Genomic DNA, 26158 nt, shown 5'->3' with positions numbered 1-26158 from the left:
ATGTTAGGTTTCAGTAACCATATGATTAATGTTCCAAATCATTAATAAAAAGAGAAATGCAGATTTAGAGTGGTGATACTGAAACAAAAGGAGAAAGAGTATTAAATAATTAAAATTCATAGAAAAGAACAGAAGGAAGTTCAAAAGGGAACAGACAAGAATGGCAGTGTTGGTATTACTGCCTTAAATTCAGTATATACTATATATATATATATATATATATATATTACATATATATATAATATATATATGATATACATCTATATTTAAAAGTTTGGATTGGTAAAAGAAGAGATCTATAGGATGACAGATTTAGAAGTGGAAGGAAATTCAGAAGGACCTAATCCAATTTTACCATTTTACAGATAAGGAAGATAAGGTGCAGAGATGGTAAGTGATTTCTTAGGATCTGAAACCAAGTCTTCTAGTTCAAATCCAGGACCATATACCATTCAGAAAAATCAGTTTAGTCTAGGTTACAGGCAATGAAGGGCTGAGGCAGGGTGAAAATAAAACTAAGAAATAAGGGGGTGGGGGGTGGCTAGGTGGCACAGTGGATAGAACACCGGCCCCGGAGTCAGGAGGACCTGAGTTCAAATCTGGCCTCAGATACTTTATAATTACCTAGCTGTGTGGCCTCGGGCAAGCCACTTAACCCCACTGCCTTGCAAAAAAAAAAAACCTAAAAAAAAAAAGAAAAAAAGAAATAAGGGGGTGGGTATAAAAGACATTGATAAGGAGGAATCTATCAGCTTTGGTAACCTATTAGATATGGTAGATGAAGGAAAGGACAGGATCAGAAAAAGCTAAGGTTTTAATACTAAGAGATTCTCATCACTTATTAGAGAAATGCAAATTAAACCTCTCCATTTGGCCAATATGATCAGAAAGGACAATGATCAATGTTGCAAGGGATGTGGGAAATCTGGGACACTAATCCATTGATGGTGAAGCTGTGAACTGATCCAACCTTTCTGGAGAGCCATTTGGAATTATACCCAAAGGGCAATAAAATTTGCATACCTTTTGATCCAGCATACCTATACTGGGTCTATACCCTAAAGAGATCATGAAAAAGTACCTCCCGTGATAGCTCTGGTATGGGTCTGGACATTAAAGGAGAGTCAGGTTGAGTAAAAACATACACACATGCAAGGTCATGATGCAAGAATCTACCAGATTTATTTTTGGAAACTCAGACTTTTTATAACAAAAACTTATCTCAGGAATGACTGGTTAAAGGAGACCAGTTTCACAATTTCCTGGGTAAATTTACAATGTTTGTTCTTAGAAATCTGCATACTTCTCTATCAGAAAAACCTTTTACAACCACCTCCAGAGCCACAGATTATCCCAGGTCAGGGTTCACTGGAGAGCCAACAAATCCATATAATGAGCAAGAATACATACATACATATCTCTGATGGAAAAGGTCAAGAAGGATATATGTAAATCACTTCCAGGGGCTGGTCCTCAACAAAAAAGGGTAAAAACATCACTTGTACAAAAATATTCATAGAAGCCCTGTTTGTGGTAGCAAAGAATTGGAAATTGAGTGAGTGTCCATCAATTGGGGAATGATTGAACAAATTGTGGTATATGTATGTGAAGGAACACTAAGAAACTAGGAGGGATGGGATTTCAGAGAAGCCTGGAAAGACTTGCATGAATTGATGCTGAGTGAGATGAGCAGAACCAGAAGAACACTGTATACCCTAACATCAACATGGGGGTGATGATCAAACTTGATGGACTTGCGCATTCCATCAGTGCAACAATCAGGGACAATTTTAGGGTATCTCAATGGAGAATACCATCTGTATCCAAAGAACTGGAGTTTAAACCAAGAATTTTTTTTAAAAAAAACTTATGTACTAAATAATTTTGCTATCTCTAATAATTTATTTTTTCCTCAAGGATATGATTTTTCTCTCAACACATTCAATTTTTTTATCAATGTATAGCATAGAAACAAAGTAAAGATTACCAGACTGCCTTCTGTGAGGGGAGTGAAAGGGGAGGGAAGGGAGGGTGGGGGAAAATGTGTAAAATTCAAAACCTTACCAAAATGATGGGTAGAAATTACTATTGTATATAATTGAAAAACAAAAAAAATTTATATAATAAAAAATACTAAGAGATTCTAAAGATAACAGGAACATTGAAGTTAGGAGGAAATGGTCAACAGTGTCCAGTGGTGCAGCCTGCTGATGTTATGGGTAGCAAGGTTAGCAGGGAATGAGATGATTCCAGTTGAGTTCAGAACATGGGATGCTGCCTCATCATCTAAGTGGAGTTACATCTCAGACATGGAGTTGGATATACTAGACTAAAACTTTGGGGGGATGTTATGGGTAGAAATGTTGATTTTGCCATCATCTTCATAAAGATGATAATTGAAGCCGTGGGAGACAGGAGAGGAGGCTCTGAGGGAGACCTGTATTTTAGGGGTGGATGAAGGATAAATCAGGAAAAGAAATGAAAAAGGGGTGACTAGTTGTACCACGAGTCTACCAGAACCTTAGAGACAAGGAAAAGGAGTGACTCCAATAGAATAGGGGATGGAGAGTAGTCAGCAATGCAAATAACTTCAGAGATTTGAGGAAGTGGACTAAAGAAGAAACACTATTGGATTTGTCTTTAAAGTGACCATGGAAAGAGAAGTTGCAGTCAAATGGTAAGAATGCCAAGGACAGGGGCGGCTAGGTGGCACAGTGGATAAAGCAACTGCCCTGGAGTCAGGAGTACCTGGGTTCAAATCCGGCCTCAGACATTTAATAATTACCTAGCTGTGTGGCCTTGGGCAAGCCACTTAACCCCATTTGCCTTGCAAAAACCTTTAAAAAAAAAAAGAATACCAAGGACAGTTGAGAAGGGCTGAGTAGAGAATGGGTAATAGAGAAGTGGAGCAGTGAATTAAAACCACTTTTTTTTTCCTTGAAAATTTTTTTGCTGTTCAAAATGATTTTTTTTCATGCATTTGGAAAAATAAAAGATTAAAGAAATTATTGCTATCTTGTATCTTTACATTGCTTTTATTTTCCAATATATCCTACCATTCTCCTCTCTATTTAGAGAACCTACCATAAAGCAAAGAAGAAAAAAGAAGAAAAACTTAATAGCACGTCAACAAAATTAAACACACTAATCAAGCATAATAGTATATGCAATGAATTATGCCCATAGGTCACCACCTCTTCAAAGTAGGGAGGTAGATGCATTCTCCTATCTCTTCTCCAGGGTCAGGTTTTGGTAGCTCCCCTTTCTAAAGCAGTTTGGCTAAGAAGGGGGAGTGGGGTTGTTATTCAAGAATCTACCACGTTGAGCTGAAATGATGGGGAAAGTGATGGTAGCACTAAAGAAATAGGGAATTCAGGAGAAAGGATGAGCATTTGGGAGGAGGAGGATGAATTCAGATTTTGACATATTACAGTTGAAGTATTGGCAAGATATCCAGGTAGAGATATCCAACAAGCAGCTGGATAGTTGAGTTTGGAGCTTGGAAGATAAATCAGGGCTGGAGATGCAAGCTGAGGAGTCATTGACATGACTGAAGCAATGGGAGGGAATGAGATCACCAAAGGAGAGAAGGTGGAGAGAAAAGAGAATCAGGCCAAAGAGAGTTTGGAAATGTCAACATTCACAGTTCCCACTTACATAATACTATATTTTCCTTATAACAAGCCTGTGGGGCAGGTAATAATTGTTTAAATATACATATACAGACATATGAAGATCTAGACTTCTGATTTTGTTATCATATGGAAATTATGAGGAAACACCCTTAACCTATAGGTTGGCATAGCTTCTACAAGTCTTAGTCTTGGAAAGTTGCCTGGTACACTGAGAAGATAATTGACCTGTCCAGTATCAAATAGCCAGTATATAGCAGAGGTAGACCTCGAACCTGGAGCCTGCTGATTTGGAGACTAAAACTCTTTCCACTACTTCTTAGTAATGACAATTGGACTCTTTTATTTTATTATTTTTCTCTTATCTTATTTGAAAACTGGAAGGGACTTTACAGGCCATTTTGCCTAATGCCCTTGTTTTATAGATGAGGAAACTGAGACCCATAGAAGTGATTGACTCAAGGTCATTCATGTAGAAAGTGACAGAAATAATATGGCTACTACTAACAATAATACATTCTTTTTTGGCAAGGCAATGGAGTTAAGTGACCTTCCCAAGGTCACACAGCTAGGTCATTATTAAGTGTCCGAGGCTAGATTTGAACTCAGGTCCTCCTGAATTCAGGACCAGTGCTCTATCTACTGTGCCACCTAGTTTCCCCCTATAACGATATATTCTTTAGGATTTGCAAAGGAAAGACTGTGTTAGAGAGGGGAGAGAGCATTGGATTTAGTTAGGAAGTCTGAGTTTCAATCCTAACGCTGATATTTATTAGCTATGTACAAAGCTATAGCTATAAATATTTATGTTTGTGGTAAGGACTGCTCCTGGGCAACTGGCACAAACTATGTGTTCAGTTAAAAAGATATGTGTTGGGGTGGCTTAATAATGACCTAGCTGTGTGGCCTTGGGCAAGACACTTGACCCCTTTTGCCTTGCAAAAAACCTAAAAAAAAAAGAATATATGTGAATATTTGGGGTGGGGAGGCTGGAATGTGAGTAACCCATGGGGAGAAGACAGAACGAGAAAGCCCCTCAGATGTTACTTCAATTTAGAGACAAGCAAAGTGACTCGTGAAAAGTCACACCTTTAGTAGGTGACAACCAGGGTTCAAGCCTAGGTCCTTTTCTGGCCAGTTACTTTTACTACTATACCATGATTTCTCCTAGGTTGTTTGTCTTTTTAAAAAAATAGCTTCTGAATCACTAATGTATGAAGAAGCAAGGGAAAGAGACGCCGATAAACTGAGAGAAAGTAACACAGAGACACAGAAAGAGATAGACAGACAGCAGGTTCTCTCCTTCATTGTCTACATGTGGGTCTATCTCAGTCATTCTGTCTCTGAGTGTCTCCCTTTATACCTTTCTTTTTCCCCCAAGGCTAGCTAAGTTCAGAGACTCACTCTTACACACACTGAGGTAAAAGGGGCTTATGTCACAGACTTTTCCCAGATCAGTTTTGTGGCGGGGTGGTAAAGGTAAGCTAGCGCCCAAATGAAAGTCGAGATAATGTGCAAATCTTTCAGTCCATCCTAGAGGGGTTAGGAAGAATTGAGAGTACAGGAGGAGGCTGTTCTAAAGACAAACTTCGTCAGTCTGTTGCTTGCTAAGAGCCAAGACCCTGACCAAGCATGAGTAAATAATACTAAAATCAATCTAGGGGACATAATGGTCATTAATTGACCGATACTGGTGTTGTAGAGATTGATTGGTCTGAGCTGAAGAGTCAAAACTTTTCATGTGGGAACAGTGGAGGACTCTTTCCATCATATTCAGCCCAGGGACAATATCTCCCTGAAGTATTGCATGTCCATTCCAGGACTCCCCCCACAGAAGGGATCTGGAAAGAAGGGAGACATGAAGATGATGGAAGGAATGGAGAAGGGGAAACCTGGCCAAAGGATACAGAGCCCAGGACTGCTTATCCTGGCAAAAGGGATATGGGGTGGGGGAGTGGGGAACCTCAAGAATTCTTGGTGTCTATGGAGGAGGTTTCTTTCAGCGGCTGTCCCTCTCCAAAGAAAAAGAAATGAGATCAAAGTGGAGCATGAAAGAGTTAGATCAGCCTCAGCAAAGTATTTCTTGGTCATAGTTAGCTAGATTTGGGGGGGACCTCTGAGATGATCTGGTTCAACTCCTTCATTTGACAGGCAAGCAAACTTGTCTTTCCTGCTCTAAATAGGATGACTTTTTATCACTCTGTAGTCTAGAGATAGGTGACTTGCCCAGTTTTGCTCTGGGTGTCTGGGCATAGCAAACACTTGACTTGAGACCTCCAGCCCAGTGGTCTTTCCAGGCTCCAGGCTTCCTTTTGTTGCATGGCAGGGAAGATCTATTTTCCTTGGTATATGGCTTTATTGGAAACAGAGGGATAGGCTAGGTGAATGAGTTCCATGATATGTCTTTTTGGGGGGCTCCCAAGGCAAACTTTTGGACCTGGATTCTTGTCAAGGGAGCACACCCTATGAAACCTAACTGGGTGTGGAGGGATGGACTGTTTTGTTCCCCAAGCTCAGAAGTCCAGGAAATTGAACCTGACACCTGGCAAGGTCCAAACCACAGGGAAGCAGCATCTCCCTAAGGCTAGAGTCCTGACCTCCTGTCCCACCCATCAGTGACTCCTGTTTAGCCGGCCAGCGGAGGGATGAAGGAGAGGAGGTCTGAGGGTGGCAGGAGGCCCATTGGGTAATGGAAAAGACAGAGAACATTGGTCATGGTGGGTCAATGGAATTTTTTGCACATTAACCCCAACAATAGAGGGAGAGGGAAGGATTTATAAGTAGATTTTTTTTCCCACAGATGCCTGGGTCCTGGGAAGGCTGTCTTGGAACAGATTAGTGATGACGTTTGACATCATTCACTTGGTTACCTCCTTCCTACAACTGAGCCTATCTCCACCCTTCAGTACCCCAGTGGAAGCCAGGATGACTTTCAAAGACCACTTGACACAAGATCCTTGGTAACAAACATTTTGGATATCAATCAAACAAAATCCTCATTCCCCACATATTCTCTACATTGACTTCCACTTAGGGGTCTTCCCTTTAATCTGGGATACAAGGATATCCTCTTGTTCTATAAGCACTGATTCTACTTTCCTCAGTACTTTATAAATTTGTGATTTTTAGCAATTATGTATTCTCTTTTCAGATCATCACCTTTCCACCACTCATAGAGATACTGAGCCAAAACAGTCATCCTCTTGCAGACAGTATGATGATGAACTCTTCTGATTTTAGCTACTTTGGTCCTCACATAACAGACATATTAGACATATTACTCAAAGATTTTCCAGCATAATAGGATCTGCTAGGGTTTAACTTCTTTAGATATGACTTTCAAGAATACAAGGCCAACACTTTATTCCCATGAGTCATGAAGAATAATTGTCTCCATATTCATAAAAAATACATTCCACCTCATAACTCCTAGTCTCTGGGAAGACATCACTAACCATCATACTCAACACCATCACCATCACCATCACATCACCATCATCATCATCATTGCTATGGACACCATCACCATCATCACAACGACCATTACCATTGCAATAAATATCATCACCTTCAACACCTCTACCATTACCATCATCACAGTCCTATAGATATCTTGCCCTCTCTACTATCACCATCATCACCATTGTTATAAACATAGTCATCTTCATCACCACCACTATCACTAAAATCACCATCGCTATAAACACTATCACCTTCATCACCACTACTATCACCAATATCCTCATTGTTATAGACACCATCAGACTCACCACCCACCTTTACTATCATCATTGTTGCTATAGATTTCATCACCCTCATCAACCCCATAAGCTCCCCCCTTAGTTTTCTCTTCTTTCTTCCTTCTCCTAACCCCAAACCATCTTCAGTACCATCATCAAAAGTCTTCATTACATGCATAATTGCTTTGTGGTGGTGCACATCATTGACGCAATTGGATGTTCTCTGGGAGCTGAGGGGATGATAGGGTCTAGTAAAGAGTTTTATAAAGGATGCCTTCAACATGCCTGAAGGCAGAAAGGATGGAAACAATAGAGAGAGATTACAAATTAGAATGGAAAAGGGCTTTTGTATATGTGGGCAAAGTGACCCACTTATGAAGTATACGTGAGAATAGGAATATTAAATAGAAGCAGCAGCAATCCACAGTAAATTCAATGTTGCAGTTTGAGAATAATGATATTTGGAACTGGGAAAGAGAGTGGTGATGCTAACATGGGGATGGAAAATCAATGGAGTGGTAGGAAGATTTTGCATAGATATAAACTGTGGAAGCTGCTGGCTCTCCTCTGATCAAATCCTAACAATCTCAAGGAGAAAGTGGGTATTTCTGGAACGAGCAAGAATTTTTAAAATAATTTATAGGTATAGATTGGAGCCTTGCCAAAGTCTTGAGATGGGCAACTGGTGAGGGCCACTTTGGAGTTCCTTGGTGGGTCCCTAAATTATTCTGAAGTTCTGTGATCAATTCTTTTGACACAGATGCAAATCTAGCTCTGTGGGGTGGGACAAGGAGGGAAATAATAATAACTTCAGTCAGGATGCCAAAGCAGCTGCACAAACGTCCAGTTGCTTTTTCCCAAGGTCCTCAGAGGTGACAAAACTCAGTTTCAGCTCAAAAGCTCAAGTCTATGGGATTTCCTCGTAGCCTCATTTTCATTAGAGTCCCTGTTGCCAGGACTGAACCTTTCTCTATCAGCCCTACCCTATCCCCAGCATGTCTCTCCTTTAATGATATTGTCTTCTTCTCTGGCATTGAGCCCTCATTCCAAGAATTGAGTGACTCCCCCTTCCCCTCTATTCCCAGCCTTGAGCCTTCATCACTAGTCTCAATTCCAATTCTTTCCTCCTGATGCTGAGTCCCTCTCTCAAGTACTGATCCTTTACCCTTCCTTAGAACTCAACAATTCCAATGGTCCCTTTCAGCTCTGGATGTATGTGATTCCATATTCCCTAGCAGAGTGAGCCAGCAACCACCCTATTAAAATGTAAACTCCGTGAGAGCAGGGATTGTTTTAGTCTTTGTCTCTGTGTCCGCAATATCAAGTCTGGAACAGACTCGATGCTAATGGAATGCTTTTTGATCAATTAATTGATCGATTTGATGTTCCACTCCATTTACAAAGATGCTGACATCGGACTTGGGTTGGATCCTAAAGGATGGGCAGGATTTGGATGACAGACAATGAGAAACAGAGTTGGGAAGAGGGGTGGGGGATGAAACTGTAGGAAGCCTTCCCACAGAGGAAGTGAGTGCAAAAAAAGCTCAGAAGTGGGATGAGGGTAGTGTGTGCCAGGTCAGTGGGTGGGGAGACCAGTCTGGCTGGAACAGAATGCTTGTAATGGAGAGAGATGAGACTGGAGAGTTGGGATGGCATCCCCAATGTTGGCCGTGGTAGTGGTAACTCAGTGCCACTGTCTACAGTTACAGACTGTCTATTTCATGGGGCTATTGAGCCCCAGATGAAATAATTAGAGCAAAGGCCTTTTGCAGATAATGTCATCCTCATAGAAACAAGAGGATGGATTCTTCCATTTCATCCCCCCCACACACACACACCCCTTCTCCTCTTCCCCCTAGGTCTTAACTATCCTCCTACTCTCCCTCTTTCTTCTTTTTCTCCCCTCTTTCTCCCTTTCCTTCCCCCACTTCCTTTGCCCTCTCTCTTTTCTCTTTCCTTTGCCCCTTTATTCTCCTTGCCAACACCAACCTCTTTATACATGTCATTAAGGAACCAGAAAATACTTTGGAGGTCATTTGATTCAACTCCTTCATTTTGTAAGTGAAACAACCAAAGCCCAAGAAAATTCATAGTTGTTGAGTCATTTCAGCAATGTCCAACTCTTTGTGATCCCATTTGAAGTTTTATTGGCAGGGATTCTGGAGTGGTTTGCCATTTGCTTTTCCAGTTCATTTTCTAGAAGAGGAAACTGAGGCAAATAATGACTTGCTTAGGCTCACATAGTTAGTATCTCAGATCATTTTTGAACCCATATTTGAATCCATAATCAGAGTAACATCATTTCTAGAATCAGAGGACTTCAAATTTGCTGCTGGGGCAAATTACTTAGCCTCTCTGGCCTTATTTTCTTTTTCTGTAATTGATGGAATTGGGGCAGCTAGGTAGCACAGTAGATAAAGCTTGGAGTCAGGAGATAGGAGTTCAAATCCAGCCTCAGACACTTGACTCTTACTAACTGTTTGACCTTGGGCAAGTCACCTAACCCTGATTGCCTAGCATCCAGTGCCAACTTCAGTTGTCCTGATTCATATCTGGCCACTAGACCCAGATGGTTCTGGAGGAGAAAATAAGAGTGGTGACTTAGCACAGTCCTACCTCACATAAACCCAATTCACTTGCACGTCATATTTTCATCTCCCTGATGTCATGGTCTTCTTTGAGAACAAAAGACAGAAATCATCAATTGATGGAATTAAACTCAATGGTTTATGAATTCCCTTCTAGGTTTACATCCTGATCCTATGATCCTATCTGTGTGACGAGGACTCATCACTTCCCTCCAGACTTCCCTCATTTATAAGAAAGGGATTGAGCTCAATAATTTCTGAGGTCCCTTCCAGCTCCACATGTAGGATTTCACTCATTAGGAAGTTAAGTGATTTTCCCAAGGTCAGTCAAACAAGTGGGTTTCACTGCTTTCCCCAAGTTACAGGAAGAGCCTTTTCAGTTTTTATGCACATGGGAAAAAGGAATCCCGAAATTAAGAACTAGTGACCCACTGGGGAATGGGGAAGACCAGCGGACACAGAATAAGCATGCTTTGTTACAGCCTGGATGTCTCTCAGACTCCTGAAACTTTAGGGCTAGCATCCCATGGTCTGACTTGGCTTACAGTCTTCTCTAAGGAAACCTGCCCCTAGCTCCCTCTTTGTCCCCAAAGAGAGCAGTGCTTTTTTTAAAAAAGTCCTTTTTCTTTTGAACTTAATAATTAAGACATTTCAATCTACAAAGAGCAAAAAAGGAGAATTCTTAATGAAACTGGGACCATTTTTGTTTTTTTCTTTTTGTTGGCTCTGTTGCTCCAAAATTTGATCTGAGTTTATCTGAAAGTTGTTTAAAGGGGAATGTTGGGAGAGTTCAGCTGGGTGACTATCTCTGATCTGCCATCTTGCCTTTGCCTCCATATAGTTTTTTTAAAAGCATATATTAAATTTTACAAGATAGTAATAAAATGTTTTATTTCTTTGTGTTCCTTTTTGAACTTCTTTTTATTCATTTGTTTATTTTTCTCTGTATTTAAACCTTTCATTACCCCTACAAATGGGGGGATTCATTCTTTGGGGGGTTACATAGAGCACTCAACGGTTCATCTATTCTATAACCCTAGGCTTACTCTCAGCCAATCAGAAAGTCTGATGATTTGCATGCCAGCTTTGGGTAGTTCTGGCCATATTACTAGTCATTGGCTGTCCAACCACCGTCTCCCTCCTCCAACTAAGGGGGAAATGAGGAAATACCAAGTGGTGAGAGGCTGTATTTCCATGACCACAAAACTCAAAGTAATTCAACCAGAGACAGAGTTTACCCACAAACTTCCCCAAAGTCAATCCCTTTCCTGATAGAGACACATTTTCATGACAGAGGGAAGAGAGAGGAAAAGGAAAGATGTCTGGAAAATGGAGCACTACTGAACTCAAATGAGACCAATGTCAAACACTTTGTCCCCCCAAATTAGTGACTGGCCTCTAGCAGCTGACTAGAAAATAATAGCTAAGAACTTCCCCATTCATCTCACTGCATAAATGACAGCATGATTGACAGGACCGGAAGAGCTGACTTCAGATTGTCGCTCAGACACTTCCTAGCTGAATGACTTTGATTTACCTTTCCCAGCCTTGGTTTCTTCATATGTAAAATAAATATAATAGCACGAGGGTTGTTGTAAGGATAGAATGACATAATATTTGTAAGGTGCTATATAATTTCTAGCTGTTATTATCACCTATTATTATTTAGACCAGTGTCCCAATCAGAATTCATGCTAAAAGCTCTAAAATGACCCTCTATCCTTGACTCCTTAAAATGAGAAATAGCTCCAATTCTCTAAACTCTAGGAGATTCTATTCAAAGACAAACACATGAACAAAGGCAATCAGGCCCAGAGTTATAGAATCAACAAATCTCAGAATTAGAAGTGACCATAGAAGCCAGCTAGTCCAAGCCCAAACCAGAATCACTCTTACCCTTTCTGATAGGTGATGATCCTGCCTATGAGGACTGAGAGAACTCATTTCCTAAGTTTGAAAGCCAGGTGTCTCAACCTGTAAACCCAAGAACACTGTCCTGATCCTGGATGACTAAATCCATATAGTGGAGGGAGAGGGGGAGAGAAGAAAGGAAAGATCTGGACTTTACCCACCTTGACTGCTGTGCTTGAGAATTGCTCAGAGTTTCTTGGGGTTGCTAGGATATCATCTATCCAAGACAGATGGGAAGCATTTGTTCAACAGTCCCTTAATTATCTTTATCTTCTGGGAGAACCCGAATAGGTTTTATGGACCATTTAATATTTCTGTGTTTGTTATTTGGGTCCTAAGAATGTTTTGTTTTTGTGCATTTTTCTGTGATGGGAGGGATAATGACTGTCTTATACCCAATGCATTTACTCTATATCAAATCCCTTGCTTGGAATAGAGACCCAGTTTGGAGGAACTCTAGATACAAAATGGACACATCCCTTATTCAGATGACTTGATGAACATTTCTAGGATAGGATCATAAGACAAAGAAATTGACTGAGCCTTATGGGGAAGGGCCAGGAAGTTGGGACTCTTTTGGTTTGAGCCCAGAGTCCTTGAGAGAGGGAGCTACAACCCTGGATTATAATTGGGTTTCCGACTTCTAAATCAATCAAATGCAGTAATTTCAGTCCACTTCTCTGCTCTCATCTGTTCAAAGAACTTGTCCCAGCCTGAAATCTCAACCAGTATTTCTAATGGGGGAGTGACATCAGTTGAGATGGAATGGATGATTGTAGGATAGGAGTAAGGGAGGGTGGGATAAAATAGAAGACCAGGGATTAGTAACCATGGACAGGTCCCTGAAGCAAGGTGGAAAGCAAGAAAAAGATTTTCCTTTCCTTCACACAGGCTTAGCTGATCTACTCAATGATTAAAAGTGAAGGGCATTAACTTAACACATTTGTGATATATTGAACAAAGAAGACTGAATTTGGGGCCTGGGTTCAGATCCCACCTCTACAACCAACTTTAGAATCAGGTCTTATGATTTCATTAGTATAGGGAACTCCTAAATTTGCACTTAACCAGTGCAAATTGGCATCTTCTCTGAAATCATAGTCTTAGGAAAACTGTCTAGAGATTAGGTGATTTGCCCAAGGTCACAATGCCAGTATGATTCAGAAGTGAGACCTGAACCCAGGCCATCCTGGCTTTCAGTTCTCTTCTCTATCCATTGTGGCGTGTTGTCACAAATTATAAGGTGTTATCATTAGGCTAAGGAGGTAAAAGGATAGCTGTGGGGTGGAGATGACAAAGAACAAGTTTTAGCAACACTCCCATTTGAACCAGGGCCAGTCATACTCGATAGATGCCCAAGCTGGCATCAATTAAGCAAACTCTTACAACAGGCTCTGTACTGAGCCCCTTGCAGAGAGAACAATCAATCAACTAATCAATCAATCAGCATTTATTCAGGCCTGCTTATATGCCAGACCCTATGCTAAGACACAAAACAGAAGTGAATCAGTCTTCATGCTAAGGAGCTTTCACATTTATGTGTATATATAAGACATATAAAGACAGACCCTAGCTGAGGATATCAGCAGCCTAGAGGAATTAGAAAAGACTTCTCACAGAAGGTAGCATTTGTGCTGAGTCCTGAAGGAAGCCAGAGATTTTAAAAGGCACAGGGGAGAGCATTTCAGGCATGGGGGCCAGCCAGCCAAAGGAGCTGGAGATGAGAGATTAAGTTCTGTGACTGACTTACAGCATTTATTCCAGAATGACTGGATCATAGGACAAGGAATGTATTCAAAGACTGGAAAGGTAGAAGGAGTTAGGTCAAGAAAAGTTTTACATGCCAAAAGAGGAATTCATATTTGATCTTAGAAGTAAGAGAAAGCCACTGGAATTTATTGGGCTAGAGGAGTAGTATCATAAGATCTGTGCTTTAGTAGAAGCACTTTAGCAGATGTGAGGAGAATTGACTGCAGTGGGGATAAACGTGAGGGAAGGAGACCTAGCAATAGTCCCGACAAGAGGTTATAAGAACTAATGCAACTGAGTGATATTGGGGGGATGGACACAAGACTTGGCAACTGATTGGAAATGTGAATAGAAGAGGACATCAGTGTTGTGAACTTGGGTGATTGTATGATAGTAGTGCTCTCACAAATAATGGGAAAGTTCAGAAAAGAGAAGAATTAGGCAAAGGACAAAGATAATGAGTTTATATTCTGGATTTGTTGAATTTGAGATGCTTATGGACTATCCATTTGGAAAATGGGTTCCACGAGTAGATCTCAAGAGAGATTGGATATGAATAAACTGGGAGTCACTGATCTTTGAACCCATAGAAGCCAATAAGCTCACTGAGAGAGACATTAGAAAAGAGAAGAGGACCCAGGACAGAATACCTACCCAGTTATAAGCAAGGATAGCTAGGAGGAGAGCACAGTAGTGGCATGAAAGTATCCAGGAAGGAATGGTGAACTTCAGTGTTCCAGAGAAATCTGGAAGGATTATGATTGAGATGATATTGAGAGCTAGTAAGAGACCATCTTCAAGACACTTTAGGGAAAGGGAGTATGAGGGGAGTGATGAGCTTGGATGCCAGATTGAAGGGAATTGAGGAAAGATTGAGAGAAAAGAAAGTAGGGGCAACTGAAAATCTATTAGTTCCTAAGACTGGCTATGAAAGGAAGCAGAGGTATTAATTAGATGATGGGGGAAGATTAAGGGGAAAGTAGAGTCAAGTCAAGGTTTTTAAGGGTGAAGGAGCTTTGGGACTGTTTAAAGACAATGGAAAAGGAAACAGTGAATAAGGAGAGAATGCAGATTACAGTGGAAGAAGTAGATCAGAGTGAGAACAGTCTTCTGTTCTCAGGCATAGGATCAAGAGTATGGATAAAGGGATTGGTGCTGGCAGTGGGGTGTGGTGGAACCAAGATGGCAGAGAGAGGCCAGGAATTTCCTCAGAAATAATATTAATCAAACTTGTAAATGGATTCTGGAGCAATAGAACCCACAAAAGAACAGAGTGGAATCGTTTCCAGGAAAATATTTCTTGGGCAGAGAGGGAGTATGCCCAGGGCAGGGCACTGAAACCAAACTCGTGACAAGTGGCAGGGACCAGCTGGAGGTTCTTGACTACAGGAGATCTGCAGCAAAGATACCTGGAGTCCAAGCTCGCAGACCAATGGCACAGCAGGCCAGCTGGGAGAGTTTCAACCAAGGTACCCAAACTCTGCCCACCTCCCATTCAGCCTGTGTGACTCGGCAGGATGACCAAGTCTAGTGAACAAACTTCTGGCATTCTCAACTAGGAAGATCTGAGAGTTATTCTTTCCCCCCAACAGAAGAAGCTTGAGACAGGGCCTAGTAACAAAATTTAGAATGAGTAAGAAATTTCAGAGAAAAACTGGAACCACAGAAAGTTAAGGATGGACAAACCTCTCTGAACAGGATAGCAGAAGAGGCACTGCATGTGAAGCTTCAGAGGAGAATATGAATTAGTCTCCAGCCCAAAAAGTCTTCTTGGAAGGACTCAAAAGGAATTTTAAAAATCAAGTAGAAAAATTGGGAAAAGAAATGCCAGAAAATTCAATATTTTATAAAAGGAAGCACAAAATTGATTGAAGTAAAGAAATCTTTTAAAAATACCATTTGGCAAATGCAAAAACAAATAAAAAGATAACTGTCCCCTTAAAAATAGAATTGACCAAATTAAAAGGAGATGCAAAAGCTAACTGAAGAAACAAATTTCTTGAAGAATGGTGGGACTAGGGGAGGATCATGACTCTGAGATATCAAGAAATAGTCAAGCAAAATAAGAAAGATGAAAAAATAGAATAAAATTAAAAAATACCTTATTGGAAAAATAACTGACTTGGAAAATAGATCCAAGAGAGAGAGATCATTTAAGAATTATTGGACTATCTGAAAGCCATGTTCAGAAAAAGAACATAAACAATATCTTTCAATAAATCATCAAGGAAAACTGATGTCCTAGAACCAGAAGGGAGAAATAGTTATTGAAAAAATCCATTGATCACCTCCAAAAAAGGAATCTCAAAATGAAAATGCCAAGGAATATTGTAGCCAAATTCCAGAATTATCAGGTCAAGGAGAAAATACTGCAGCAATCAAAAAGATGCAATTCAAATACTAAGGAAGCACAGTCAGGATTGCATTGGACTTGGCAGCATCAACATTCTTTGATCAAAGGGTCTGGAATATGATATTTTGGAGGGCAAGGGTGAGAATTACTTCAATATTACTTTCATCAGATTTGGTTCGATGAGGGAATAATACATACACTCAGTTGGGTTTAGAGATTTATATTATTACCTTTCAAGCATTAGATGGGGTAAAGACAGTGGAAAAGGAAGCAGAAAAGGAAAGAAGGGACTGATAGAAGGGAGGAAAGGAAGGAAAGAAAAAGTAAAAGGAGAAAAGGGAAAGAAAAGGGAGGAGACTGATTGAAGGGGAATAGATTGACAGAGGTGGTATTCAGAAGCAAAACACTGGTGAGGAGGGATAGGGTAAAAGGAAAAAGAAAAGGACAAAGGGAAGGGAGATAGGATGGAAGGTAATAAAGTATTAGTAATTATAACTGCGAATCTCCTATAAAACTTAAGCAGATAATAGAGTGGATTAAAACCAGAATCCTACAACATGTTGTTTACAAGAAACACATTTGAAGTAGATACACACAGAGTAAAGGTAAGAGACTGCAGCAGAATGTATTATGCTTTAGCTGAAGTGAAAAAATAGACAAGGGTAGAAATCCTATCTCAGACAAAGCAAAAGCAAAAATAGATCTCATTAAAAGGTGTAAGGAAGGAAATTACACCTTCCTAAAAGGTACCTTAGACAATGAAGTAATCTCAATATTTAGCATATATGCACCAAACATCCAAATTCTTAGAGGAGAAGTTAAATGAGTTACAATAGGACATAGATAGCAAAACTATACTGGCGGGGGACCTCAACCTCTCTCTCTCAGAATTAGACAATTCTAACCATAAAATAAATAAGAAGTTAAGGAGATGAATAGAGAAAACTGAATGGGGTGGAAAGGAATATACATTTTGCTCAGAAGTATATGGCATTTACACAAAAACTGACTATATATTAAAAATCTTACAATCAAAAGCAGAAAGGCAGAAATATTAAATGCATCATTTTCAGATCATGATGCAATATACACCACATATAATAAAGGGCCATGGAAAGCTAGACTAAAAATGAAGTGGAAATTAAATAACCTAATTTTAAAGAATGAGTGAATCAAATAACAAATCCTAGAACTAATTTAACAATTTCATGCAAGATAATGACAACAATGGGACAACCTGTCAATACTTGTGTGTTGAAAAAATCAATCTGGCAAAAATCAGAATTTCATATCTCTAGTTGCTTATATGAATAAGATAGAGAGAGAGGAGATCAATGAAATGGGCATGCACTAAAAGGCTAGGGAAAAAAGGGGCAGCTAGGTGGCACAGTGGATAGAACACCAACCCTGGAGGTGGGATGACCTGAGTTCAAATCCAGCCTCAGATGCTTAATAATTACCTAGCTGTGTGACCTTGGGGAAGTCACTTAACCCTACTGCCTTGTCAAAAAAGAAAAAAGAAAAGAAAACATAAAAAAGCTAGAAAAACTACAAATTAAAAATCTCCAATTAAATCCAAATTAAAAATTTTGAAAAATCAAAGGAGAGATTAATAAAAATCAAAAGTATGAAAACTTTCAAACTAGTAAATAAAACTAAGAGTTGGTTTTATGAAAAAAGAAACAATAAAATAAATAAACCTTGTCTAATTTGATTAAAAAAGGAAGACCAAATTACCAGTACCAAAAATGAAAAGGGTAAATTCACCACCAATGTGGAAGAGATTAAAGTAATAATTTGGAGTGATTTTCCCAAATGTATACCAATAAATTTGACAATCTAAGTGAAATGGATGACTATTTACAATAATATAAGTTGCCCAGATTAACAGAAGAGGAAATTAAATACTTAAGTAACCCATTTCAGTAAAAATAAATTGAATAAGCCATCAATGAACTCCCTAAGAAGACCATCCCCTAGTAATTATTAGGGCAGATCTGTCTACACAACAGGATTAGATGGATTCACAAGTAAATTCTTCCAAAGATTTAAAGAACAATTAATTCCAGTTTTGTATAAACTATTTGAAAAAAAAATAGATGAAGAAGGAATCCTGCCAAATTCCTTTTATGACACCAATATGATGCTGATACTTCGAACATGAAGAGTCAAAACAGAAAATAATTTATAGACCAGTTTCCCTAATGAATATTGATGTGTAAATTTTAAATAAAATGTTTGTAAAACTATTACAACAAATTAACACTAGGATAATATACTATGATCAGGTAGGATATAGATGAGGAATGCAGAGTTGGTTCAATATTCGGAAAATTGTCAGCATAATTGGCAATATCGATAAACAAAACTAAAAAATCATATGATTATATTTCGATAGATGCTGAAAAATTTTTTGACAAAATACAGCACCCGATCCTGTTAAAAACACCAGAGAGCATAGGAATAACAGAGTTTTTTCCTAAAGTAATAAGCAGTATCTATCCAAAATCATCAGCAAATATTAAATGTGATAGGGATATACAAGAATTTTTCCTAAAAAGATATGGGGTGAAACAAGGATGCCCATTATTACCATTATTATTCAATATCCTATTAGTTTTTAACAATAAGTGATTTAAGAAAAAATTGAAGGAATTAGATTAGGTAATGAAGAAACAACTCTCAATCTTTTCAAATGATATGATTAGTGAATCCTAGAAAATCAATAAAACCAATTTGAAACAATTAGCAACTTTAACATAGTTGCAGGGTATCGAATAAACCCTCATAACTCATCAGAATTTCTATATATTAACAACAAAACACAGAAGCAAGAGATAGAAAGAGAAATCCATCTAAAGTAACAGTAGACAATATAAAATACTTGGGAGTCTACCTGCCTAAACAAATTCAGAAACTATGTGAAAACAATTACAAAACACTTTTCATCCAAATACAATCAGATCTAAATAATTGGACAAATGTCCATGGGTAGATTGAACTAATATAATAAAAATTATAATTATAATTATAATCTATCCTAATTAAATTACCTAATTAGTGTCATACTAATCAAACTACCAAAAATTTTTTATGGCTCTAGAAAAAAATAGTAACAAAATTCATATAGAGGAGTAAAGGTCAAGAATATCAAGGGAATTAATGAAAAAAATGCAAAGGAAAGTGATCTAGTCATACCAAATTTAAAATTATGTTATAAAGCGGCAGTCATCAAAACTGTTTGGTACTGGGACTGGTGGAATAGTTAGATACAAAAGAAACAGTAATAAATGACTAAACTGTTTGATAAACTCAAAGACTCCAGCTTCTGGTGTAAGAACTCCCTCTTGAACAAAAATTGCCAGTAAAACTGAAAAATATTTTGGCAGAAACTAGGCATAGACCAACATCTCACACCCTAAACCAAGTAAGGTCAAAATGGGCACAGGATTTGGACATAAAGATTAATACCATAAACCAGTTTATTTCCAGGAAAGAAGTTTATCTGTCAGATCTATGGAAACGGGAGCCGTTTATGACCAAAGAAGAGTTAGAGAACATTAAAAATTCAAAATGGATAATTTTGATTATATTAAATTAAAAATGTCTTGCACAAATAAAATCCATGCAAACAAGATTAAAGGAATGCAGTAGTTGGAAAACAACTTTCATAACTCATGTTTCTAATAAAAGACTCCTTTATAAAATATATAGAGAACTGAATCAAATTTATAAGAACGCAAGTCATTCCCCAATTGATAAATAGTCAAATGATATGAACAGGTAGTTTTCATATGAAGAAACTAAAGCTATCTACAGTCATATGAAAAAATACTCTAAATCAGTATTGATTATACAAATGCAGATTTAAAAAAACTCAGAACTACCACCTCATACCTATCAGATTGGTCAAAATGACAAAAAAAAAAAGAAATAATCTAGCTGTGTGGCCTTGGGCAAGCCACTTAATCCCATTTGCCTTGCAAAAACCTGAAAAGAAAAAAGAAAAAAAAGAAAATGATCACTATTGGGTGGGATGTGGAAAAATTGGGTCACTAATGCATTGTTGGTGGAGTTATATACTGATCCATCCTTTCTGGAGAGCAATTTGGAACTACACCCAAAGGGCAATAAAATTATGCATGCCCTTTGATCCAGCAATACCACTAAAAGGAAAGACAACTAGGATGCACAGTGGATAGAGCACTAGCTCTGATATCAAGAGGACCAGAGTTCAAATCTGGCTTCAGACACTTGACACTAGCTGTGTTATCTTGGACTAGTCACTTAACTCTGATTGCCTTGCATCCAGGGCCATCTCCAGTCCTGATTCCTATCTGGCCTTTTGACCCAGATGACTCTGGAGGAGAAAGTGAGGCTGGTGACTTAGCACAGCTCCCCTTCTCCCCCTCCCCACTCAAATCCAATCCATGTGCATGTCATGGCATCACTTCCTGATGTCATGATCCTCTTCAAGAATGAAGGACATTAGGTGGCTAGGTGGCACAGTAGATAGAGCACTGGCCCTGGAGTCAGGAGTACCTGAGTTCAAATTTGGCCTCAGACACTTAATGATTACCTAGCTGTGTGGCCTTGAGCAAGCCACTTAACTCCATTGCCTTGAAAAAAAAATCTAAAAAAAAAAAAGAACGAAGTACAAACAAACAACACCAATAAGTCTTTGTCCCAAAGAGTCTCAAGAAAAGGTAAAAACTCACATGTACAAAAATATTTATAGCAACTCTTTTCAAAGTGGCAAAGAATTGAAAATCCAGGGAATGCCCATCAATTGAGGAATGGCTGAATAAATTGTGGCATATTAACATGATGGAATGCTATTGTTCTATAACAAATCATGAGGGGAGGGATTTGAGAAAAGTCTGGAAAGACTTGTATGAATTGATGTTGAATGAAGTGTGCAATAACATTGTATGATGAGCAATTATGATAGATTTGTTCTTAGCAGTTCAATAATCAAAGACAATTCTAAAAGACTTGTGATGGAAAATGCCATCCATATCCAGAGAAGGAACTATGGAGAAGACCAAAGCTTATTATTTTCAACTTTTAAAAGTTATTTTATATTTTGTGGACTTTTTTCCCTCTCATGATTTTTCCCTTTTTATTCTTAATCTCCTTTCAAAATATGATTAATGTGGAAATATGTTTAACAGTTATATATATGTACATATATATATAATCTAAATTAAACTGCACTATCAAAGGAGAGGGGGAAAGCTGGGAGGTAGGGAGAAAAATGTGAAACTTAAAACTTTATGAAAAAACATTGTTGAAAACTATCTTTGCAAGTAGTTGAAAAAATAAATATAAGATTAAAAAGAGATCGGATTGCAGGGAGAAGGTCACCACTGCAACATAGGAAAGGAAGAAAGGAGAAAAGGGAGAAGGGGAGAGGAGGAGGAGGAGGAGGAGGAGGAGGAGAAAAGGACGAGGGGAAAAAGGGAGGGGGAGGTTGAGGAAAGAAGGAAGAGAAGGAAGGAAGGAAAGGGAAAAAAGGAAAAGGCATGAAGAAGACCCTAGTAATTATTAGGGCAGAACTGCTACAAAGTACCTTATTTCTTGAGGCCTGAATAAGGTAGACTTCATGCCCAGTGCCAAGAATTCAGTGTGAGACAGAAGACCTAGCTTCAAATCTTGACCCTAGCACTTACTTCCTTTGTGACTTTGGGCAAGATATCGCTTCTTCCTAGATATCCCTTTTTCCTCAGTTTCCTCACCTGTAAAATGAAAGAGTTCGATTAGATGACTTCTGTGATCCTAGCTAGTGATTTGGGTTGGATTTCAGGGAGGAAGCAAATTTAAGAAAGCATCAACAGGACGAGGACCCTTGAGGTAGCTGCCATAGCAACATGGAAATGACTTCATGTGTTATTCTCAACAGGTAACATTTGTATCAGGAGCCTTCTGGGGACAAAATACAACTTCAAGATGATGAGACTGTATTCATAGAATTTCAAGCATCATGATAGACCAATGGCTAGGGGAGTGTTTCCAACATCATTAAATCACAAGATATCTAAGTCTAATGTCTCTGCCTGGCACTTTCCCCTAAAAGACCCCCCCCCAAGGCCTCAGGAGTTCGAAATATGTCTCTCTCTCTCTCCCCTGATTGCCCCTCCCCTTGTGGCTGGTATCCTAATCCACCTGATTCTGGATTTGGTTGACAAGTATGTCAACAACTTTGTGTGTGTGTGTGTGTGTGTGTGTGTGTGTGTGTGTGTGTGTGTGTCCGTGTGTCTGTGTCTGTGCATGTGTGTGTGTGTGATGGGGTGGAGGCTGCTGTCTCAGATCAATTCATTCTTGGGCCAAGATGGAAAATAAGACCCATGGCCTGCAGCCTGTCAACTGTCCAGGACCGCTCAGCACCTCCACATGCCAGCACTGGGTAGGCTCTGTACCACCCTAGGTTAGGAGTTATTCTCCTCCCAGGGCCTGCCACCCTCCCTCTCCACAAAGCCACTGATGGCTCAGACACCAGAACTTTGCTTCTGTCCCCTCCTGAGACCCTTCTAAGTACTCAGGAGCCCAAATACCTCATGTATCCTCCACAAGAAGAAACCAACCAGGGCCTCCACACCCTAGAGTTGCTGGCCAGCCTCGGCATTCCAGGCCTGGCTTCATTTCCACCCAGAGCTGGAATCTGGCATCTTTTTACCCCAATACAACCAGCTATTGTGTGGTTCCCCCCAACAGCCCCTGTGTGGGCCAGTGGGGTGTGCCGGGGTGCTAGGGAGCTTGATCCAATAAGGGAAGGGAGAACAGGCCTTTGGAGTTATCCAAGGTGAAGGAAGGAACTACCCTCAGAACCCAACAAAATTCAGGTCAATCCAATTAATTCCTTTCAAGGAGAAGTAAATTCAAGAGGATGAATTTTGCTGAAATTCAATTCAATTCATCGGGGACTTGTCTTCAAAGAGAAGCGCTGTCCAGGGGACAGGGTGCTGAACCACTACCCAAGGGAATTGAGTCCGAATCCTGGTTCTGCCTCTGATCAGCCGACCATGACCCTGACCTCTGGGAATCTCTGTAAAATGAAGGGATTGGAGCTGATGGCCTCTGAGGCCCCTTCCAGATCATGATCCCGAAACCTCTGACCAGGCGTTTTATCTGAGCCTGTCCATGTGCCGAATGCTGAGGAGATAGAGACATCAAGCCAGTGGCTCTCTCAAGGACCTTACATTCTACTCCTTTCCATTCCCTCATCCAGGCAAGGACCAGGGGGATAGAGAAGGGATGTTTTCAGACCCTCTAGAAGCAGACCAGACAGGCTCCTTGGGGAGTATACCAGAGGTGAAAAGAGCTGCCGAAGGGGAGTGTGTTCTGGATCCCTAAGATTTCAAGCACACTGAGCAGGAGTCATAGGATCCTAGGTCTTATAGCTGGAGGGACCTCAGAGGCCAACATCTCTGGCCTCCTCCTTTTATAGATGAGGAAGCTGAGACACATAGTACCACACTATCTCCCAATGTGGCATGACAGAGGCATCAGGGAAGCTTTATTTTCGGGTGGTAGAAGAGCCCTGGGCTCTTCTCCTTCCAAGGTCTATTATACCCTCTTTCCACAAAGTCACCTACTGACCTGTGAGGCAGTCCTTCAGGGGACAGTCTCCAGAAAGATGAACGTGATTTTAGATGTACCCAGTGTCCTTTGGTGTACCTGGGCACACCTGGCATCCATTGTCATGGTTTTCTGGGCTGCAATCTCTATGCACACTAGGTCTTAATCTTCTTAAATTAAGTTTTACTTGATTCACATTCCTAGAAGGGATTGAAAACCATGGATGGGGAGGACATACCTTCCCCATTGTCTTCTTCCACCAAACAGGAAAACCCAGTGGTTTGTAAGAGAGAGAACCCCCATACCACACCTTCCCCCATCTCTAGCACCTTGACTCCTCAGACTGTCTGGAGAGGCAGAGTATGGTAATAATAGTGAAAGTGCAGATTGGGAATCTGAAAGAGTTGGATTCTGAGTTTGCCTCTAACATCAAATTGGATTACATGAACTCTGCAGCTGGAGTCCAATAAGTGATTTCACTTTCCCTTGTCTCAGTTTCTTCATCTGTAACATCAGGGGGTCAGACTCTGGTCTATGAACCCACGACTGACTGGTGATGGAAGAGGAAACCAGAGATGAGCCAGGAGGATGGAACAGCCTGCATCTCCCTTGAACAGCTGGACTCTTGGACAGGAGAGAGAGTTAGGATTCAAGTGAGAGTCCCTCTGAGCCACCATATGCACACCATCCAGTACAGGTTCATAACCCAACTCAGCTCCCTGTGAGAACTTGGCAGAGTCACTTTCCTTAGGAGAGCCTCAGTTTCCTCATTGGTCAAATTCAGGACCTCAACGATCCTTCTCCTCTTACTTCTTCTGGATGGTGATGGTGGAGGGGGAAGGATATTCTGGGGGGGGGTACTGTCAAGCCTCTATCTTTGGGCTCAGGCACCTCAGAGAGTAGCACTCCATGAGGAGAAATTAGAAGGAAGCCTCCTCTGTATAAATCTGTCCTAATGAAGAAAGCTATAGGACCCTGGATATTCAACCTTGGAGTCTGACATCCTGGGTTGGAGCCTCATTTCATCCCCTCCAACAGATAATCTTCCACTTCTCCAGAAAACAAGATGACCAGGCTCAGGATACCATGCCCAACTCTGCCTTGGGGTGGTACCTGGGCAGGTACCCAAAGGCATGACTGTGGTAACTGGGATCTGCCCACTTCCTTTATGTTTGGCATTGACTCTATAATTGGCAATTCCATTGGAACCACCTGGAGATGCTTGCTTCCTGCAAGGGGATGTGAGGCTCAGCCAGGACCTCCACCCACCAAAGGGAGGTGCCCTCCTGCAAGGCACTTGGGCTCCTCCTGAGGAGGCTAGGACTCGGGCATCACTGAAGCATTACTGTCTTCTGGAGAAGAAGCCCCCAAAGTAAGGGTTCATTCCATTCCAGTACAACCTGACTGGAAGGCCAAACTGGGTTACCCAAGGTCAGGAACATGCTCTCCTCCATCAGTCTGGGAGGTGGGAGTGCCCTCTTCTAAAACTTCCCTATTGTTCATGGCATGCCCATCCTTCCAGGAAGCCAGGTTCACAGTCATGATGCCACCTGTAACTCCTCACTCTCATTTACCCCCAAATCTGGCTGAGTTTTTCTCTCCCACATCTCTTGACTTTGTTTCCTCTCTACCTACAAGCCTACCCCTTGAATTTAATCCTTCTGGTCTGGACTATTACACTAGTCTCCTAAATGGTGTCCCTTCCCTCATTCTTTCTCCTCTCTAATCTATATGCCATTCAGTTATCAGAGTGATTTTCCTAAATTACAAGTCCAATCTATCATCCCTTTGCCCCTCCCTCAAAAACCTCAAATGCTTCCCAATTGCCTCTAGAATCAACTACAAATTCTTTTGACATTGAAAGTTGTCATAACCTGTCCCTTTCCTATCTTTTCAGTCTTCATTCAAATTACTCCTTTCCCCTCTGTATTCTCTATGCTATTTCTTAAACATACCTCATTTCCCACCACCAATCTTTTGTACTGTCTCCCATACTCAAAATGCTCTCTCCTTAGAATTCCTGGATTCTTGCAAATCTCAGCTCAAGGACCAGAATACTTTCTTCAGCTACCCAGCTGTAATGCCTCTCTCCCTTTCAGATTTCTTTCCATCTACTCTATCTTACTTTCAATGTATGTGCTCTCTCCCCAATTAAAGGTAGATATCATTTTTTGCACCCTTAATAAACATAGTGTCTCTCACACAGTGTGAGCAATAAATAAAGGATTGTTGATTGAACAATTGATTTACTGTGAGTCACACCTCTCTTTTATCTCAGGATTGCCCTTGAGGGAGGCTAAGGTGGGAAACTGGGTCACTGGTCCTGTGGACTCATTTATGGCAAAGCTGAGCCTAAAAGGATGAGTGGGGGGCCACATAGGCCAGCTTTGATATTGAGGGAGGGGTCCATCACTAGACTCAGCAGAGATAAAAGTGGGCAGCTAGCCCAGACTCCCTTGTCTGACCCCCATCTCCCCAAGTCTTCTTGGTTTTTCTGGATCCTCTAGGATCCAGGGTTGAGAGAAAGGGAGGAAGATGAGGCAGATCTTATACCAGAATAGAGAGTCTGACTGAGTGTGAGGGTGACCTTCTTTGAGGATTTTCCTG

The 26158-nt window shown here is 40.3% G+C and overlaps 1 long non-coding RNA gene across 1 annotated transcript in view; it reads right to left on the bottom strand.

Moving 5' to 3' along the window:
• Positions 1–25688, bottom strand: part of LOC141490166 (uncharacterized) — a 44115-nt gene extending 18427 nt beyond the window's left edge. Inside the window, exons 1-2 of the long non-coding RNA XR_012469080.1 lie at positions 25507–25688; positions 21646–21711 (exon numbers count right to left, since the gene is read on the bottom strand). This is a non-coding gene — a long non-coding RNA (uncharacterized LOC141490166). The remainder of the gene's footprint in view (positions 1–21645; positions 21712–25506) is intronic.
• Positions 25689–26158: the final 470 nt, after the last annotated feature.

Source organism: Macrotis lagotis, chromosome 5 (assembly GCF_037893015.1).
Source record: "Macrotis lagotis isolate mMagLag1 chromosome 5, bilby.v1.9.chrom.fasta, whole genome shotgun sequence".
Taxonomy (NCBI): domain Eukaryota; kingdom Metazoa; phylum Chordata; class Mammalia; order Peramelemorphia; family Peramelidae; genus Macrotis; species Macrotis lagotis.
The sequence above is the reverse complement of the archived record's forward strand: the minus strand, read 5'-3'. Positions and strand labels throughout refer to the sequence as shown.